General features: G+C 41.8%; 1 protein-coding gene across 1 annotated transcript in view; it reads left to right on the top strand.

Moving 5' to 3' along the window:
* The window catches only part of LOC117047120 (catalase-like), a 44,602-nt gene that overhangs the window by 2,180 nt on the left and 22,004 nt on the right, over window positions 1-20,418 (top strand). The gene's annotated exons all lie outside the window — the stretch shown is intronic.

Below are 20,418 nucleotides of genomic sequence, written 5' to 3'. Positions count from 1 at the left end.
GTTCGAAAACCAAGGTGCGGCTTCCAATTGGCTGCAGGAGTGTCCCGCAGCCAAACAGAAGCCGCGCCAGACGTTTGGCTTCCGAAAATTTGAAACCAGACAATCGCTTCCGGTTTTTGATCGTTCGGGAGCCGAAACATTCAAGTTCAAAGGCATTTGGCTTCTGAGGTTCCACTGTACATAAATCATAGCATAATGCATAGCTGAGCTGGTTACAGCGTGGTGCTGATAACACCAAGGTTTCAGGTTTGATACCCATATGGGGCAGCTGAATATTCCTGCATTGCAGATGGTCCCTTCCAACTGCAAAGGGCCTTCTTGGTAGTTGCACCCACCCTGTGCAATGCCCTCCCATCAGATGGGAGGCGTATCTTTTAGGAGACATCAGAAGGCAGCCCTGCAAAGGGAAGCTTTTTAAAGTTTAATGTTTCACAGTGTTTGTATATATGCTGGAAGCCACCCAGAGCAGCTGGTGTAAGCCAGTCAGATGGGCGGGGTACAAATAATAAATTATTATTATTAATACACAAGTATACTGATGTGCAAACAAATAACTTAAGGTTGCACACCATTTACTTGTGAGAAAGCCCAACTGAATGTGGTGGGGCCTGCTTACAAATAACCATTGGATTAAGTTTATATCTCTGCCATGAATTTTATAACATGAACGAGTGGATTGTCTGCCTGTTCATTTACGGCAGCATGCTGCACTCTGAAAGAAGCCTTTGTATGGAAGTTTTTACACACTTTTGACCTTGACCTTGAACCATGAGCTGTGTATGGAATACAGATACCTTTCTCTCTTAATTAAAAGGAGGGTATGCCCCATCAATAGCTGCTTTTTATTAGTATTTTAGATTGTTGAGCTGTTCTGTAATTGCTTGATACAAGAGTGCCACCTTCTGGTAAGAAGGAAGTTCAGCAACAGCAGTGTATTTCCTAAAACAAAATAAAATAAAAAATTCCTTCCAGTAGCACCTTAGAGACCAACTAAGTTTGTTCTTGGTATGAGATTTCGTGTGCATGCACACTTCTTCAGATACACTGAAACGTGTGTGTATTTCCTGTGAGACTCCACAGTGAACACAGAAATAATTTCGATATCCCTCCATCAGAGCGGGTACATAACATAGCTTGGGGCTACTCCTGGTTCCTTTGCTGTTGCTTGAGGCTCAGACGCACTCAGTGGCACGGAATGCCTTTCATCACTTTGGGCTGGTGGCCCAGATGTACCCCTATCCCGGGGGTCAGCAACCTGCGGCTCCGGAGCCGCATGCGGCTCTCTGACAGGTCTCCCGCGGCTCCGGCATGCCCCCTTTCAATGCCCTTTCAATAATAATTAAATGGTTATCAGGGGGAAAAGGGGGCCAAAAAAACCATGAATAATCCGCATCAACGTTGAACAGCTGGGCGGTCTTTCTCAGCCCTCTCGGGGTTCCCGAGGACATACCCAAGATTGATGTCCACCTTGACCACTCCCAGAGAGAGGAAGCGACTTCTTCACACCAATAAGCGTGTGGGGAGGGCTGAGCTTTTACCACCTTGGCGTGCCGATTGGCAGGACAGATCGCCCGCCTTGGCGCATAGGCTCGGAGCCGGGGCCTTACCGCCGAGGTAGCCACTGAGGATGAAGGCGGGAGGCGGGCACGGGAGAGCGATGCTTCGTCCGGCCAATGAGCCGCCGGGATGCCTGTTCCTGTTTGAGGGGAACATGCCAATGAGGGTGGCGTTAGGGCGGGGAGAAGAAGGAGCTGGGCTTTGTGAGTTATCGAGAGAGAGAGAGAGAAAAGAGTCGGGATAATAAAGGCGGCGGGAGGTGGCGGCGGCGATTGGAGCGGCCCCTGTTCTGAGCGGCCCCTGTCGGGCAGAATCCTTTTCAAAGCGGCCGCGTGGAGGGCGGAGCAGGCGGGCCAGGCGTCGCCGTGACGGAAGGGCGGTGATGGTCGCCAACAGGATGAAGTAGAGCTGCTTTGGGGCGGCGGCGGCGAAAACGTCCGGGCTGCTTCTGAAACCTCCGCCAACCGGTGCTTCGCCAGCGCTTGCTGCGGCCGGTGTACATGCTCAAGACGGTCCCAAAGGCGGCTCAGGGCCCCGGGGCCCCGAGGCCGGCGCGCTGCAGTGCCTGCCGTGATTCCCCCCCCAAACCTGTTTTTTGCTTTTTGGCTTTTTGCCTTGCTCTCCCACCCCCCTCTCTTTTTCTTCCTCCCCTCCTTTTTTAATCCAAGGGGAGAAATCCCATTTTTAAAACAAACAAACAAACGAAAAACAAACAAACACCCCCCACAGCTGCTGCAGCCACTCTATTTGAATTTTTATTATTACCCTTTTCTCCCTCTATCCCCCCTTTTTCTTTTCTCTTCCCCTTTTGTTTTTGTTTTCAAAAAAAGGAAAAAGAAGAAAAAGATTTCCCCCCTTTATTTTTATTTTTAAACTACTACATATTTTTAATAGATATTCTCCTCACCCCACCCCACCCCCAATTTATATTTTTCCATCCCACTTTTCCATTCCAACCCCCCCTTTTTCTTTCTTTATTAGTTCGCTTGCCAACCTATCTTAGAGGGGGAAGCCCTCTCTCCCACCCACCACACCCCCCCAAAAACAACTTTGAGCTGAACCCCCAAAAATGGGGGTAGATCACTGCTGAAAGTAGATCACAGTTTCTTGGGAGTTGGCCACCCCTGGTATAAGACATGTAACTAGAATAAAATTTTTAAAAAACCAAGCAAATAATTGTAATAACTACTGTAATAAAGCACTGCTATAATTATATATAATTTCCCTAAAATTTTGGTTTCATTCGCCTTTCCGTGCTGAAATGTCACAACCTGAACGACCATGGCTTGCCCCCCCCCCCCCAGTTTTGATCCTGGGTACGCCCCTGAGTCAATGCAAAAAAGTAATAACTTATTCTTGTTGTTTTTACTAATTATACTTTGCATTGGCTCCTATACGTTATTTATTATTATTGCATTAAGGTAAGAAACAATATATGCAGCGTTATATTTGTTTTAAATGTCGCAATGGTTTTGCGGCTCCCAGTTGTTTTTTTTCCCCTTTGGAAACGGGTCCAAGTGGCTCTTTGTGTCTTAAAGGTTGCAGACCCCTGCCCTATCCGGACAGGGATAGCCTAACTTTTGTTGTCGCTCTGGGAACCTCTAGGTTAGATGGATTGATTACTGCAACACATTACATGTGGGGCTGCCTCTGAAGATATATTGAAAACTCGAGCTGGTGCAGGATTCAGTGACTAAGGCAAGACGGTTTGATTGTATTGCACCAATCCTGCACTGGCTGCCAATTAGTTTCTGGGCCCAATTCAAAGTGCTGGTTTTGGCCTATAAAGTCACAATACCTGAAGGACCGTCTCTTCACCTATGAACTGATCCAGACCCTGCTATCATCATTTGAGGCCCTTCTTCATGTGCCTCCTCCATTAGAGGTCTGGATGGTGGCAACACAAGAAAGAGCCTTTTTCCTGTGGTGTCTCCCTGTTTGTGGAATACTCTCCCCAGGGAGGCCTTCATTTTTAGGCACCAGGCGAAAGCGTTTCTCAATAACCATGCCTTTGGCTGATTAAACATTCTATGGCCTTTTAAATGTGCTGGTGTGAGAGGGGGGTTATTGGTTTGTTTTTCGTTTGTTATGTTAATGTTTCACTGCATTTTGTCTTTTTATGTTGTGAACTGCCCTGTGATCCTCAGATGAAGGGCAATATACAAGTTTCAACACTGGCATTAGGTGGTTTTTGTTGTTACGTATTTATTTTCAGAAATAAATTATGAAATAAATAAATTATTTTCAGAAATAGATAAATAAATTATTTTCAGAAATAAATAAATGCTTGCACTGGCATTAGGTGGTTTTTGTTGTTATGTATTTATTTTCAGAAATAAATTATTTCATAAAGCAAAGCTAATAAAAAGCCATCAAAAGAATAAAAAAAGTGGGTTGCATTTTGATGGTTTCAGAGCACTTTCTAACTGCTAGAGGTCTGTAGTCTATTCAGTGCACATGCATTCCTTTATTATGATTATTTTATTGCATGCTATATTTGTATTCCATCTTTTTCAGCATTAACGTTTACATTGTGCTATAGAGCAGCAGGGAGAACCTGTGGCCCTTCCTGTCGGCTGAAGCCAGCAAAGCCAGTGGCCAGGGGGCGACAGGAGCTTTAATCCAGCAACATCTGAAGGTGTGCAGGTTTCCCATCTCTGCTTTGGACTAACCAAAGTGCTTCATATGCTTGTAGAGTAGGGAACCATAGATGTTGCTGGATTGCAATTCCCATTATCCCTGATCAGTGGCCATGCTGATAGAGGCTGATGGGAGTTGAAGACCACAGATTCTCCATCCCTGATAACAAATTCTTTTGTCATATTTCTAATGGAGAGAAGAAGTGGCTAGCCTAAGACCACCTTCTGATTTCCGGCACTTTGGGAATAACCCTGAATGATACTTGATTCTCATGTTTCAATATGGCTGCCTTGAATGACCCTCGTGTGGCAAAAATTAGGCCATGTTTCAAGATGGCTGCCTTGACTGACCCTCCTGTGTGGCAAAAATTAGGCCGCCATGGTACATTTAATTCTTCACATTTGGACCCTGCTGTTCTGCAAGAACATGTTCAAGTTGGCTAATAATAATAAAATAAATACCAGAAGTTGATCATATACGGTAGTAGCCAAAGCAACACTAAGCAACTCTTTGTTACCAGTGTAAAATATATTGCTATATCAAAAGAGGCAATATAAAAGCCAAGTCAATAAAAAGCAGCCAGATAAAACCAACGAAAAGAAAGAGACCTTGGCGAATAAAATACACACCTGCCTTAATAAAAAGGCCTTTTTCACCTGCTGGGGAGAAGGGACTTGCATTTATTTTATTTTGTTTGATCAGAATTTATAAACCACTCTATATTCAAGGAGTACCCAAGCAGTACTCAGATATAAAATATAAAACACAAAACCCAGCAAGAAATAAAACTGTGGCGGTAAAATAGAATAATTTGGGAAGAGTGAGGAGAAAACAAAAAGTTTTCAATGAACATTAAAAAAATGTAACAATGTTGGGGGCTTGTTTCACTGCTAAATGTGCTGGTTTTCTAATGTGCTCTTCCACCTGAGCACCACTTGGGGTCTTTGGGTGAGGCTCTGCTTCATGGTGAGAAAATGGGCTTTTATGTTATGGTGCCTTGCCAGACAGAGCTCAGAATTCGTTTATAAAATTGGTTAACATGTCCCTCTTCAGTAAGTCATTTGGCTGACTGACAAATGTTGCTGCTGAGGTTTATTTTTTCTGTTCCGATCGGCGATTTTAATGTTTTACTGCATTTTAAATGCATTTTAACTGGTTGCAACCCACACTGAGAGCCACTTAAACTGAATGATGGTTTTTTGGTTTTGTTTTGTTTTTTTAAAGAAAAAGTGAAACAAGACACAGCACTCAGCAAGATAATGAATACTGTAAAGGATAGCTGCTTTCATGTACGTTTACAAATGTTTTGCTTGATGTTTTTAATTCTCTGCTACTGCCAAGTTCTACTGCTACTGAGTTGCAAATGAAGACATCTTTTTATTTTTATTTTTAGAAAGACAAGCTACTGTACAATAACATTTTCCTCTCTCCTTTTCTCATGCACTTTCTGCAAACTGCTTTTTATGGGCACACTAAACATGATAAGGGAGACTTCAGATCGGATACCCCAACAGAAAGTTGTAGAGGGATCAAGCCATAGATCTTGCACTTTCTATATAGTTTGGTTCTATATAGTTTGGGTGGTCGAGAAAACAGGCTATTTGTTGAAAGCTGTCATTTATTTATTTTTAAAGTCCTTGCTTTGTTTTAGTTGGCTTTTCGTAATACTAAAACTTGTTTAGAGAAATGTTTACTGAAGTTTGACCTGTCTTTAAAGCTGATCTGACTAAAAGAAAGGGGGGAAAAAACAGAAACAGGAAAATCATCAGAGTCCCATGGCACCTTAACCACTAACAAGTTTTGCACACCTTTGGCAAGAGCAACTCTTTGAGCAAGAGCAAAACAGGAAATGTAGTTCTCACATGTTTCTAATGGCTCCAATATGTGAACATTACTCATTGTGGATTCTCCCCCAATTTAAGTGTTTATTCTATTTATACCACTGAACTCAGAGCAGTGTACAGCAATTTCAGCAGAACCAACATTTGCACTGTTTATGCAAGACTCATAGTCTTAAGGCTGCAGTCCTAAACCCACATCTGGAAGTAAGAATCATTGAACTTAATGGGGCTTACTTCCAATTAGGCATGTATAGGAGGGAATTGTAAATATTGGACATGAATGGCTTGGGGAAAGAAGGCTGTGTGTGAGAGAGGGGGGGAGGCCTGTGGGTGGGTGATTCTCATGTGCAGAAGTTTTCCCACTGACATGTTCGGAGTTATACTGCCTCTGAAGGAATGGTTTCATAGTTTGGGGATACTCCTAGACAAAAAACAACAACAAACAAACATAGCACCCCAATGAACAAGTCATTACTTCAGTGCAAAATTAATTTTAAATAGCAGCTTGTTCATATTGATGTTCTTGGTGCCACCTATATTGATTTATATTTAAATTTTCCTGCCACATGTGCTTTTAGGAAATGCCTTTCAGTTCTGCATTCGCAGAATTTTGAAACCGATTGGTAGTTCTTTTCTTGTTCAGCAGATGGCGTTTCAGATCATTCTTATGATGAGAACCCCATTTTATTCTACAATTGAAAACTGACTGCAGAAAATAGTTCATAGAAACATAGAATTGTAGAGTTGGAAGGGAATAACCAGGCCAAAGTGCAGAAATATGCAGCTGTCCTGTACGGGAATCAAAACACGTGACCTTGGCGTTATCGGCACCACACGCTAAACAACTGATCTGGCAGGTATCTTTTAGAATATGTAATAACAGACTTGGGTTCCATGATCACTGCAGATGGTGACAGCAGTCACGAAATTAGAAGACGCCTGCTTCTTGGGAGAAAAGCAATGACAAACCTAGACAGCATCTTAAAAAGCAAAGACATCACCTTGCCAACAAAGGTCCGTATTGTTAAAGCTATGGTTTTCCCAGTAGTAATGTACGGAAGTGAGAGCTGGACCATCAAGAAGGCTGATCGCCGAAGAATTGATGCTTTTGAATTATGGTGCTGGAGGAGACTCTTGAGAGTCCCATGGACTGCAAGAAGATCAAACCTATCCATTCTCAAGGAAATCGGCCCTGAGTGCTCACTAGAAGGACAGATCCTGAAGTTGAGGCTCCAGTACTTTGGCCACCTCATGAGAAGAGAAGACTCCCTGGAAAAGACCCTGATGTTGGGAAAGATGGAGGGCACAAGGAGAAGGGGACGACAAAGGATGAGATGGTTGGACAGTATTCTCGAAGCTACTAACATGAGTTTGGCCAAACTGCGGGAGGAAGTGAAGGATAGGCGTGCCTGGCGTGCTCTGGTCCATGGGGTCACGAAGAGTCGGACACGACTGAACGACTGAACAACAACAAATAACAGACTATTCCAGATACAGCATCAAATTCTCTCACTGTTGAGTAAGCATGCGTAGGATTGCACATGCGTGCCTAGAAGTAATCTGTGTTGAGAACAGTGGAGTTTAGAGTACAGTGTCTGTTGATGGAATGGGGAGGGCATGGGATTGCTTGCAGTTGCCTCTCCTCTGGCCTGTATTGGCATAGAGGAGTGTCAGTAGTTGGGTGGGCCTGCTACACCTGGGGGTGGGTCTTCTAGCAGAAGTAGCAATCAGAGAAGCTCAGAACAGGGGGTTGTGGGTAGGCTGGGGACAGGGTGCCAGAAGATTTGGATCTGCTGGATCCAATCCCCCACAGATCAGGCCCTTCTGCTATGACAGCTTGGAGCTGGGGTAATGAAAAATCACAATAAACCTTACTGCTCTCCCCATTCCATCAACTGCCCTCAACTGCATCAAACCTTACTGCCCTCCCCATTCCATTAACAGCCACTGCACTCTAAACTCCACATGTGCCAGCAGGGCTTCAGTGGTGAAACTACTGCTCCAGTGCAGTTGGAAGGGACCCCCAAGCACCACCTAGTCCAGGGGTAGGCAACCTAAGGCCTGTGGGCCTTCTCAATCCAGCCCACAGACGGTCTGGGAATCAGCATGTTTTCACATGAGTAGAATGTGAGCTTTTATTTAAAATGCATCTCTGGGTTATTTGTGGGGCATAGGAATACGTTCATTTCCTCCCAAAAAATATAGTCCGGCCCACCACATGGTCTGAGGGACAGTGGATCGGCCCCCTGCTGAAAAAGGTTGCTGACCCCTGATCTAGTCCAAACCCCTGCAATGCAGGAATCTCAGCTAGATCATCCAGTTCTTTTTTCTGGGTGTACTCAAGGGCACACAGTACCGGCACTTGTTTTGTTTTTCCAAATGTTAAAAGTGTGGCATCTAACGTATCAACTTTATGGTGAGTACCAGCACCTTAAAAATGAAATGGAAAAAAACAAACAAACCACTGGCTAGATCATCCATGACAGATGACCATCCAACCTGTGCTTAAAAACCTCCAAGGAAGGAGAGTCCAACACCTCTCATTGGAGTCTGTTCCAATGTCGAACAACTCTTACTGACGGAATCTCCCGTCTTGTAACTTGAATCCATTGGTTCGGGTCATAGCCTCCAGAGCAGAAGAAAACAAGCTTGCTCCATCCTCCATGTGACAGCCCTTTAGATAGTTGGCGATGACTCTCATATCTCTTCAAACTGCTACTCTGCAACTTTCCCAGGAGCAAAGGTGATCATTTGTGTTTGGAAAGAAAGCTGAATAAGAAGGTACATGGTAGAAGTCTGTGTAAAAAAGAAAGTGTGCATGATGTGAATAAAAGAGATGAGAATCAGTTTTTCTCCCCCTCCGTGGCAGAACCCACCAATTTCTTCTTATGTTCTTAAATATCCATTTTTGTTGTTGTTGTTCAGTCGTTCAGTCGTGTCCGACTCTTCGTGACCCCATGGACCAGAGCACGCCAGGCACGCCTATCCTTCACTGCCTCTCGCAGTTTGGCCAAACTCATGTTAGTAGCTTCAAGAACACTGTCCAACCATCTCATCTTCTGTCGTCCCCTTCTCCTTGTGCCCTCCATCTTTCCCAGCATCAGGGTCTTTTCTAGGGATTCTTCTCTTCTCATGAGGTGGCCAAAGTACTGGAGCCTCAACTTCAGGATCTGTTCTTCTAGTGAGTACTCAGGGCTGATTTCTTTGAGAATGGATAGGTTTGATCTTCTTGCAGTCCATGGGACTCTCAAGAGCCTTCTACTCATTCACCAATTCAGTGTATAAACACAGTAAGCCACACTAAAGATTACTTATGCTGCTGGAGCCTTTAAAAAAGCTTTGTTATAATAGTGAATCTTTTAAAAAAGAATCTAGAAATTTAACAAAAGCAGTTAGAACCGTTTAGAAAAGGAAGGGCCTGATAGGCAACTCTCTCTGGAGCATTCAGCTGATTCCTGCTCAGCCTTGACAAACTTCATGGAATCTTACTTATGGCGGTTTCGAAATCCATTTATGTAAATAACTTGGAACGCAATGGCCAGTTTGTTTTCTGCTGAACTTACATAACCTTTCCCTGCGTTGGCAAAGGCTGCTGAGCCCAGATAAAGTCCAAATAGATGCCAGTAAGGAGGTTTCATGATCCAGCTGCCATGCATCTGCTGGATAAATTGCTGTAACTGATAAGAGGAACATATGCTCAGAATGTCACATGTTGCTAGGATAGGGGCATAGATAAACAAGGAGGTTTTTCTGTGTTGTTTACTTGCACCTCTCCTTTTCCACCCAGTTAGCCAAAACCACAGGGGTGGGGGGAGTTAATAACCAAACTTACCTGGTCCAAATTCTTTCACTCTCACACACAACATGTATAAATGTATGTAGGCTGGCTACCTGTAATGCCTGCTACATGCATGCCCCGTTGCTGAATTATTGAAGGAGTCTGGAGATGCTCAAGAGGAGACTGAAACATTATCCATATTTCCTCCCTTCTCCTCTTCTTCTGTCAAAATTTAAATTGCAGGCCTCTCTGGATGGAAGCCCCCTTTAGTTATGTAAAGCACCATATACACCGATGACATATATGTATTTCTACGGGGGTGAGTACAGATCCCTGTGACTAAAGCCAAGCGCCACTGTGACTGTAGATTTAACAGCTCCAGTAATAGTACTTGGGGAAGTTGAGACAGCTTCACCCTAACAAGTTTTTCAAGCATTGCGAGTGCAGTAGAAAAGGAGTGTGCCGCTGTTCCAAATATGATGGGACACAATTTCATTTGTCTTCTTACACTAATGAATTAATTAGTTTGATATTTTTTTAATGGGTAGATAGGGATACAGACACGTTAGCAAAACTATTCCAGAAGTTAACGTTTGTGTCTCAGGGATCCATGTATGCCCCTTATATTCTTTACATTGCCGTTGAAATGTCTTCAAGTATTTAAATTAACTTGAAATTCTGAATCTTAACTTGGAAGAAACGTAAGCGCATGTGCGAAAAGAACAAGTTCTTAAATTCTGTGCTACCAAAGTGAGTCTCTTATTTATACTCTTGTAAATTGGGCATATCCAATGTGGTTAAATTATGGAACACTCTCCCACAGGAGGCAATGATAACCACCAACTTAGATGGCTTTAAAAGAAGTTTAGACAAATTTATGAAGGATAAGTCTTAATCAGTGGCTACTAGTGATGATTATGTTTTGCGTTCACGGACCTTGTACCTTCCACAGCCAGAGGGAGCATGCTTCTGAATACCAGTTGCTGGAGATCACGGAAAGGGAGTGTGCTCTTATACCTCTAGTTATGAACTTAATTCGTTCTGGAGGTCCATTCTTAACCTGAAACTCTTCTTAACTAGAGGCGTGCTTTTGCTAATGGGGCCTCTTGCTGCCGCTTTGCCTCCAGCTCACGATTTCCATTCTCATCCTGGGGCAAAGTTCTCAACTCAAGGTGACTCTTCCAGGTTAGCGGAGTTTGTAAACTGAAGCGTTTGTAACCTGAGGCATTTATAACTTGACTGTACTCGGGTCCTGCTTGTGGGTTTCCCACAGGCACCTGGTTGGCCGCTGTGAAAACAGGATGCGGACTAGATGGGCCATTGGCTTGATCCAGCAGGCGGCTCTTATGGTGCCTTCTGGATCTTGTTGGATTCCAACTCTCATTGGCCCCAGTTTGAGGGTCTGATTTTTCCACCAAGGGAATCCCCAGCCCAATTTAGGAGACAGTGGCTGGGGTAGGCAGAGCCCAGTGCCCTGACCAATGTAGGAATCATACCTCCCTTGTGATCAGAGCAGTCATTTGAGCAAAGAGGGTTTGTCAGCTGTTCTGTGGAGAAATTGAACTGACTTGCATAAATAGTGAAGCTCAGAGCAGATTACCGGTAGGTAAAATTTGCACAGCTTTGGGAAGAAAGCTGAGATATGAATTTAATAAGTAATAAATAAGCTCTTACCACTTTCCTCCAGAATAACTGGTGTCAAGGTCACTTATCGTGCTCCTTCACTTACCGTACATTTTGCAAGAAAAGCAGGGTATAAATCTTTTTAAAGTAACAAAACAATGCAATGTTGAGAGCTAATAAATACAAATATATCTTTTTATGTAGTTTGTACATCTTGTATGTACGTTCTTGCAGCAACGAACATATTGTTGCCTCTAATCTGATGAAGCATTTAAGTATTCTCTGGTGACAGCCAACTGAAACTCTTAAAATGAAACCAGAATGATATATGTTGATATGAGATTGCATAACCATTCACATGGCTGTATGACTTACTGTACCAATAATTGTGTGGGATGGCAGCTTTCTCAAGTAGATGCTATCATTGTCCAGTAACATAGGGATAACTGCCGTATCTTAAGAGCAGATTTACTGGTAGGTCCAATAAGATTCCTTGCCTTATATTGCCACATATGCTCACAATTGTAATTATATTTTGGGAATGATTCATGTTATTATGTAGCTGCATTGTTTTATACTTTCTGGATGCCCCACAATCGTATTATAAAGTGGTTGTATTCTATATTAGCACTGATAGGAATAGTTTCTTTTTGTTTTCCAATGTATTTCTTATCAATAAAGAATTCAGTGTGGTGTGAACAATTTTTTATTCTGAAAGTGTGGCCTAGAGAAAAAAGTTTGAGAATCACTGCGCTAGCGAAAACTAGTGCAACCAGAAATAGGACTTGCCCTTCTTTTCTCTCCCCACCCCCTCAACCTTCCCAAATCTGCTTGAGAAAGTCAGGAGAACCTTCAGAACAGAGGGTGATATTTCCATCCATCAAGCAGAAATGCCTTTTGTTGGTTTGGGGATTTTGGCTGACTAGTAATTTCCTAGCTATGCGGAAAGTTGATAAGCTGTAACTGTCCCTAGTTCTCTTAAAGACCCCTAGGCATCTTAGAAGTGGGGAGAAAGTCAAGAAACAGAAAGTATACTTTATTTTGGTAAAGCTTCTCATTTGAAAGCATAGTGTTGCCTGCCACCCCATTCTCTGCCAAGTGGAAGCAAGATTCCAGGCAGTTCTAGGTGCCTGGTTTGTATCCATTGGAAAATCAAGGCAAAACAGAGTCTGCAGTGTCTTAGAAATATGATTTATTCACACATATTTACACCTGGAAACCTTCAATGGAGGGAGTACACCCAAGAGGGTCTTTTGTTGCTCCCCTCACAGCTTCAGCAAGCTTGGGTTCAAAGCAGCAGCCAGTCATGGACTGCACTGCAGTACCCAGTGAGATATTATCCTGAGTATCTCACCTCAAATAATTTGTTCACTTTGCTTGCTTATCATTCTGCATACGGTTAATTCATTTGCAAAGATGAGCTACACATGAATAGATCTTTTAATGAAAAATCACTTATAAAGACTTTCTTCCTCTGTCACTGCCAAGTAGTTATGCACCATCATCCTATCAAACAACAAGACTGTGGATATTCATTGCTGCTGCAGCCTTTCCCTAATGCAGAATACACAAATTACTCATGTGTCCTAGTTCCAAGTCTGATTGTGTTGGAGGATGTTACAAAAGAAATAGCCACACCTAGACGAGGTATTGATTGATATCAAGACTCATGAGCTCTCTTAATTATCTAGTGTCAATTATCTAGTGTTAATTATCTAGTGTTAACTAGAGTTAAGCAGTTCAGCACCACAGGTCTTTCAGATAATGAGCTGCTTGGTGGATTATCTTGATATATTTCCCACAGAAAATGCATTTCATTCACTGACCTAAAATGAAACATGGATTAGTTGAGAGCCAGTCATTTACAACTGTGAAATACTTTATGCTTTCTAACAGCAATGAAAACAAGCAAAAGAGTCTTGGCAATTAATTTTTGAAATCCCTGTTTTTATGTGAAGAACCCTAGATATATTGGACTCATATATTGCCTGGAATGCAGTACCTGGTTCTCATGTAATGAATTGGTATATGTGTATCTTTCAGAGGAGGCTAACCTTGCTATGTTTGTGTAGAGGCAACAGCCACACTGTTGTCAAAGGATGTCCTGGTGCAAGAGACAGGTTTCTTGTACGTTTTAGCAGCTGTATAAAAAAGGAAAATATGCACTGCTCTCTCTACTTCTGTCTGAAGTTGCAATTGGTTTAAAAAAAAAAAATCTCTTTGCTAAAACGTGACCCAGACATCTTCTATAGTTTTGCAGTTAGATGCCTGTCCTGAAATATCCAGCCCTTTATCAATAACACCGCTGCTGTGATCCCTCAAGAATGATTAACTCTCTCTCTCTCTTTTTTAGAGAACATAGTCCTGTTCTGGGATTTGGAAACACAGTCATCATGGGCTTGAGGGCATCCTGATCAAGTTTGCAGATGACACCAAATTAGGAGGGGTGGCTAATACCCCAGAGGACAGGATCACACTTCAAAATGACCTTAACAGATTAGAGAACTGGGCCAGAGCAAACAAGATGAATTTTAACAGGGAGAAATGTAAAGTACTACACTTGGGCAAATTTTTTTTTTTTAAAAAATGAAAGGCACAAATACAGGATGGGTGACACCTGGCTTGAGAGCAGTACATGTGAAAAGGATCTAGGAGTCTTGGTAGACCACAAACTTGACATGAGTCAACAGTGTGATGCAGCAGCTAAAAAAGCCAATGCAATTCTGGGCTGCATCAATAGGAGTATAGCGTCTAGATCAAGGGAGGTAATAGTACCACTATATTCTGCTCTGGTCAGACCTCACCTGGAATACTATGTCCAGTTCTGGGCACCACAGTTCAAGAAGGATACTGACAAGCTGGAACGTGTCCAGAAGAGGGCAACCAAAATGCTCAAAGGCCTGGAAACAATGCCTTATGAGGAACGGCTTAGGGAGCTGGGTATGTTTAGCCTGGAGAAGAGAAGGTTAAGGGGTGATATGATAGCCATGTTCAAATATATAAAAGGATGTCATATAGAAGAGGGTGAAAGGTTGTTTTCTGCTGCTCCAGAGAAGCGGACACGGGGCAATGGATTCAAACTACAAGAAAGAAGATTCCACCTAAACATTAGAAAGAACTTCCTGACAGTGAGAGCTGTTCGGCAGTGGAATTTGCTACCAAGGAGTGTGGTGGAGTCTCCTTCTTTGGAGGTCTTTAAGCAGAGGCTTGACAGCCATCTGTCAGGAATGCTTTGATGGTGTTTCCTGCTTGGCAGAGGGTTGGACTGGATGGCCCTTGTGGTCTCTTCCAACTCTCTGATTCTATGTTTTCCCTTTTTTAATTTTAAAGCATGCACAAGCTTGCTGTTTATCACTGTATTTAATCCAGAAAAATGGTTGTGGTTAAATAGCTATAATACATTTTTACAGTGCTTTGATAACAGCTCATGTGTGAAACTTCTCTGTAGAATGTAAGTCAGATCTGCAAAACTGTGCAAAAGGTTGGGCAGTGTTGAGGAGCAACCACACCTTCAAGTAAGCACTCAAAACTTTGTATTGTTTACTTAGTGGTTTCTTCATCCCTCTGTACAGAAAATGCTTCAGTATCTTTCATATTTAATGCTCTTCATTAATGCAAACTAGAAGGTAGTTCCAACCAAGAATAAGGAGCAGGATCTTATTTAGAGACATACAAATAACCCTACAGAAGACAACTGGAATACGCACCACATGCTGCTAGCATGGAAAATAGCTGTAAGCAATTTAGATCAACATGTCGCTAGCCATTTGGCATATAATGCATCTCCCCGCCCCCCGCCCCCCAAAATCAGTTGAGACTGCACCTGAGCTGCTTAATTGATACTTGTCACTACTGATGTTTATCTGCTGGAAATAGAGACGGTACAGGTAAAAGTGGAGGGCAGAGATTAGTAGTTGTTAAAACTTAGGGTGATGAGTGGCTTGCTTTTTGTTTTCTTCTCCGTGTGATAATGTCCTGTGTATTTCCTGTGACAAAGATGGCAGCAGTCAATTGGACTTGATTGTATAAGCAGCTTATTAAGTAACACAAAGTTTCAAAGTCTCTGAACTGCATGTTCGGTGCCACTGAAAAGAGTGTATTTTCACTTGTGAGAGATTTAGAAAACTTACTCTGGGGAGCGGATAACAAGTTTGAAAATGCACAAAAATTGTTTGGCTCTAGTTAATTAAAGGGGTGGTATAGCTGGTGAAGCAGCTCAAGGTGGTAAAGACCCTCCTAGAGATAGCTGCCACCTGGGCAGCCAGGAATAACGACTAACACAATGGTACTTTTACATCATAAACTTGGCCTTTTGAACTCAGGCATATTTGAACCTGGCTGGATTTAGTTTCATTTTATTCCCTCTCATCTAGTTTTATTGGCAAGGCTGTTTTTTTAATGTACAGACTTGTTAGCAAGAGTAGTGAAAACAGGAGGGTCCCTCTGAATTCATTTCAATATTTATTATGTATGGAATCAGAGAAGCATCATCTCAGGTAAGTACATGATAGCTAAAGACAGAAAATCTTCTCAAAAGTCGGGGGTCATCTTATACGCTGGGTGGAGAATCTGCGGTCGAGTATATCTCAAACTCTATATTTTAACTGGAAAAGTTGGGGGTCGTCTTATACGCCCAGTCGTCTTATTCGCCGGAAAATACGGTAGATATTCCCTTCCTCTGGCAATAGAATGTGGAGAGTTTGTCTTGTGTAGTTTGAAGTTTGAAGTTGGTGCTGGTGCCTGCTTTGAAAGCGGAAATCACAGCCCGCTTCTCTCCTTCAGTTAACAAGTCTGAAAGTGGATATGAGGTTTGTAATGTTAAGTGTTAAGAGCTACCATTGAGAGAGGACCCTGCATTTTCTTTTCTCTTTTTTAAATCTAAATTAGTTTCTTTTATCTTACGGCATCACAAAAAGCTTTATTAAAATCTTATTTAAAAACCCAAACTTACTTCAGAACCTGTTATTACCCACAGCTTCAGATAATTACACATTCTATAGCACAAATTAGCAACATATAAAAACAAACCCCCTTCCTACTAAAGACCCCCGTGCTCTTTAAAAAGCTGGGGTTTGTGGGGCTATCCCAAGCTGTGGGGCTTGGGCAGGTTGCAGCAAGCTGAGAGAATACAGAATTCACACATTACAGGTGCTTTTGCTGCATCCACCTAGAAAGCACTTTCCAATATCAACCCAGGTGGCAAAAGAAATCTTATCTAAAACAGTTCATGCCTGGAACAAGTTGTAAATGTAATTAATCTTCACCCATAGAAGCAAAATGGGCAGAACCTATATATTGTAACTGATTGATAAATACTGTTTTTATCAGTGTTAGAACACACACACACACATATTTCTTGGCCGCCATATTGTAAAACATCAGGGCGATGCACAACATTAAAACATGAAATGCAATTAAAAACAATACAGATAATCTTTAAAGTGACTGGCTAATGCAAAATTTAAAAATGAGTTATAAAGGCATCAAAAGCTGTTCAAAAGAAGCCTTAAAGCCCTGAGCAAGGGTACCTGCTGAATCTCTGTTGGACAATGTTCCACGGCATGGGAGCAACAACACTGTCAGAGGCTTGTTAGACCTTAGTATTACCACTGTAAACACAAACAAAAATCAGATTAAAACAAAAAAACCCACATACAATCAGTTAAGTGCTAGTTACAATTATTGCCCATGTAACATTGATGTGCTGCCTGTTTACTATTAGAAGTGTTGACATGATTTGTGCTATTAATTAAAAAAATGTTGTTTCAGCAGTATATTGAAGAAGGTGTTTTGGGATACAAAGTTACTTACATATGCTTTACTAGTTCAGAGGTTGTTACAACCTGAGCAAGTCTGCAATAGTTAGTGATTTACCAAACTGAGAGCAGACAACATGATACAGTACAGAAATTCAGTTCCACTTGCTTCAGATTACAGGTTGGGGTCATGCTACATTGGTTGGCCAACACCAGGATATGTGTGTTATCAACAACACTTTCTTGTCAATTGCTTTTTGGGATATGTCTGTTCTTTTTAATTTTTTAATAGACTCCCCTCTATTGCCCACCCCCAAATGTATATATGTATCTGTCAGTTTTGGATTACATACATCTAATGAGGTATACTCTGATCCACAATTGTTTATGAGAAATGGGTTAGCGTCTATGGTACACACTATACTGTACATGTGGTATAGTGGTCACATGATGTGGTTGGTCACATCCTGTTTTTTTCCTAATCGCAACCAGGCAGGAAAACTAGGTGATTTTTCAAGCTCCTGGTGAGTTGCCACAAATAGCTGTTGGCTACATTTAGCCTCCTATTATAGTTAACAGAATGCTGCAGTCATAAATTATGTATATATTAGATACATATACAGTATGCAGTTGGATAAAATATTTGTGACGTGATAGATTCCATTAAAAGAATATGAATGCAGCTATTATGGTTTGTATTAATAGGTGTTTCTATTGGTTGATTTCAGTTACATAAAGGTTATTCTTAAAATAACTTATGGCTAGATTTATAGTTATTTAATTTTATATAGTTATCCAGATTTATATTCATACCCGCTGCTATAGGTCCTAGTCCAACACTCTTAACGTCAGGTATTTTGAGTTTCTACAAATGCATGAGCGAAATCATGATCATGCTCTTTAAATTAGTCTAGTTGTTAACTGTTAAATACACCTCATAGTTGGTCAGAACGCAAAGACCGGTGGAATTTTCTTTTGAGCCAAAAGGAGCTTAGCAGTGCAATACCAAGCAAGTCTAAATCCTGTTGTATTGGGTATAGGATTACAGCCTTGTTTTTCTTTATGAGTGTGTGTAGTATGGTTTTAATTTCTGTTACACTCCATAGACTCTGAAGAAAGGCAGGTTAGGAATGTTTTAAAGCAAATAAATAGCAAAATGCTGTTGAAATTTCAAAGTTGTATGTATTGTATATGATGTGATAAAACTCAGAAATGTTATTAGGCTAAACTCTTGCAGGAGTGTCAATAATTCTCTGGATTCTTGCTAGTCTCTTCCACTCACACCAGGAGCAGCCAGTGCAGTTGTGCAGCATGGATGTGGACGCACCCTTCTGACAGTGGCATCACTGCTACTTACCAGAACAGTGTGAAGGCAACAAAGGGCAGTGGTGCCAATACAGTGCTGGTCACTCATAACTCACATGGGTGTTTTGAGAGAGGAGATAGAGGTTGCTGTAAGCTTTTAATGAATTGAATCTGGCAACCATGCAAAGGGCGGCAGGGAAGAGTTTCTGCATAGCAATGGAGAGTTGTTGTTGTTGTTGTTGTTCAGTCGTTCAGTCGTGTCCGACTCTTCGTGACCCCATGGACCAGAGTACGCCAGGCACGCCTATCCTTCACTGCCTCTCGCAGTTTGGCCAAACTCATGTTAGTAGCTTCAAGAACACTGTCCAACCATCTCATCCTCTGTCGTCCCCTTCTCCTTGTGCCCTCCATCTTTCCCAACATCAGGGTCTTTTCTAGGGAGTCTTCTCTTCTCATGAGGTGGCCAAAGTACTGGAGCCTCAACTTCAGGATCTTCAGGAGAGTTACTGACTTATGATTGCATGTTTAGCTCTGCGTACACAGTGATATAAGAATATGTGCTACAAGAATAACCAGTGTTATACCAATAGAGATAATAATTTTTCTTAATTTGTGTTCTGAGCAAGAAGAGATTAGCTCCACCTACTAGAGTTAAAAGGTGTTAGGTGTATTAATTAGCCCTCTTACACTCTGGATAAGGAGTGTTTCATGCTACATACAAAATAAGCCATGAAACCAATTTCACCCTGACATACTTTCTAACAGATAAACTAAACTTGTGGCTGCTAGTTGTATGCCACCAATGAAAGTATAGAATTACATTTGCTTGTTGATGTCATGAAGAAATTATTGTGGCATTCTGGGTGTTTTTGTCAAGTTACCGTCTATTTAGGTCTGCTCATACATTATTCTTCTCTCTATAGGACGTCTGCACCATGCTTGTACTGTACAAAATACAGGACATCCCCCCCCCCCTTGCCACAGGTACCTAGGTTACATATTTCCTTCAGCTCTCTTAGAGGGCAGATATAGTAAGATACCGATTGACCAAAGATTATGCCCCTGTGATTGTAATGAGATCGAATCCATAGGGCACGTTCTTTTATACTGCCCACTGTTTTGTGATTCAAGGAAAGAACTGATAGAACCCCTGTGGAAGATTTTGGTATATTGCGACAAGAGTAAGACGAATAATGATCTCAGCAAAGAACAGTGACTGAGACTCGAGCTTTACCTTTAGAAGGAATGTTAATAGGTGGGAAAGTTCCATTAATTTATAATTAAAGATTTTAATCTTAAATTTTAAGCCTAAAAGTAAGTACCAATTCTATGAATTGATTGTAATTTTATTTTATATTTCATCCTTCAATGCTATATTCAATTACGGACTGTCATTATCTGTTTTCTGGTCTTTGACCGTAATAAAGATATTTGTTTTGTTTTGATTTGATTTAGGTTACATATTCACTACACAGGTCAGGTGGCTCTCTGAGGGGACAGTAAACCACAGAAACACAGACCCTTGCACCTTTAGTTTTTGCTCCTGCTGTTTTAGGCTTAAAACTTCAAATTAAGTGGGCTTACATGGTTTTTTAAAAATATTATTCTTTACTGCTTGTATGCTAAAATGGCTTTTCTCTGCCATCTGTTCGTGTTCTTTGCACAATGCAACCTTTGTCCAGCTAGTTGCAAAAGGAAGCTAGGCTTTTTAACCCCTGGATAGCAAGATATAGAGACAGTGTATCTTTTCACAGGGTAGATGAGAAAAGCAGTTTGGGGTGGGTGGCTATGTGAGCTTGACACGAAACAAAGGGTTATGTCTCACTGCACAAGCTTCTTACACAGATTTTAATTTCGAAAAGGGAAGAACAGAAGAACGCTGCCGTAGCCCCCACGGGTCTGACTTAATCTGTGTTAG

Source organism: Lacerta agilis, chromosome 1, assembly GCF_009819535.1.
Source record: "Lacerta agilis isolate rLacAgi1 chromosome 1, rLacAgi1.pri, whole genome shotgun sequence".
Lineage (NCBI taxonomy): Eukaryota > Metazoa > Chordata > Lepidosauria > Squamata > Lacertidae > Lacerta > Lacerta agilis.
Note: the sequence above shows the minus strand (reverse complement) of the source record. Positions and strands in the feature narration are given on the sequence as shown.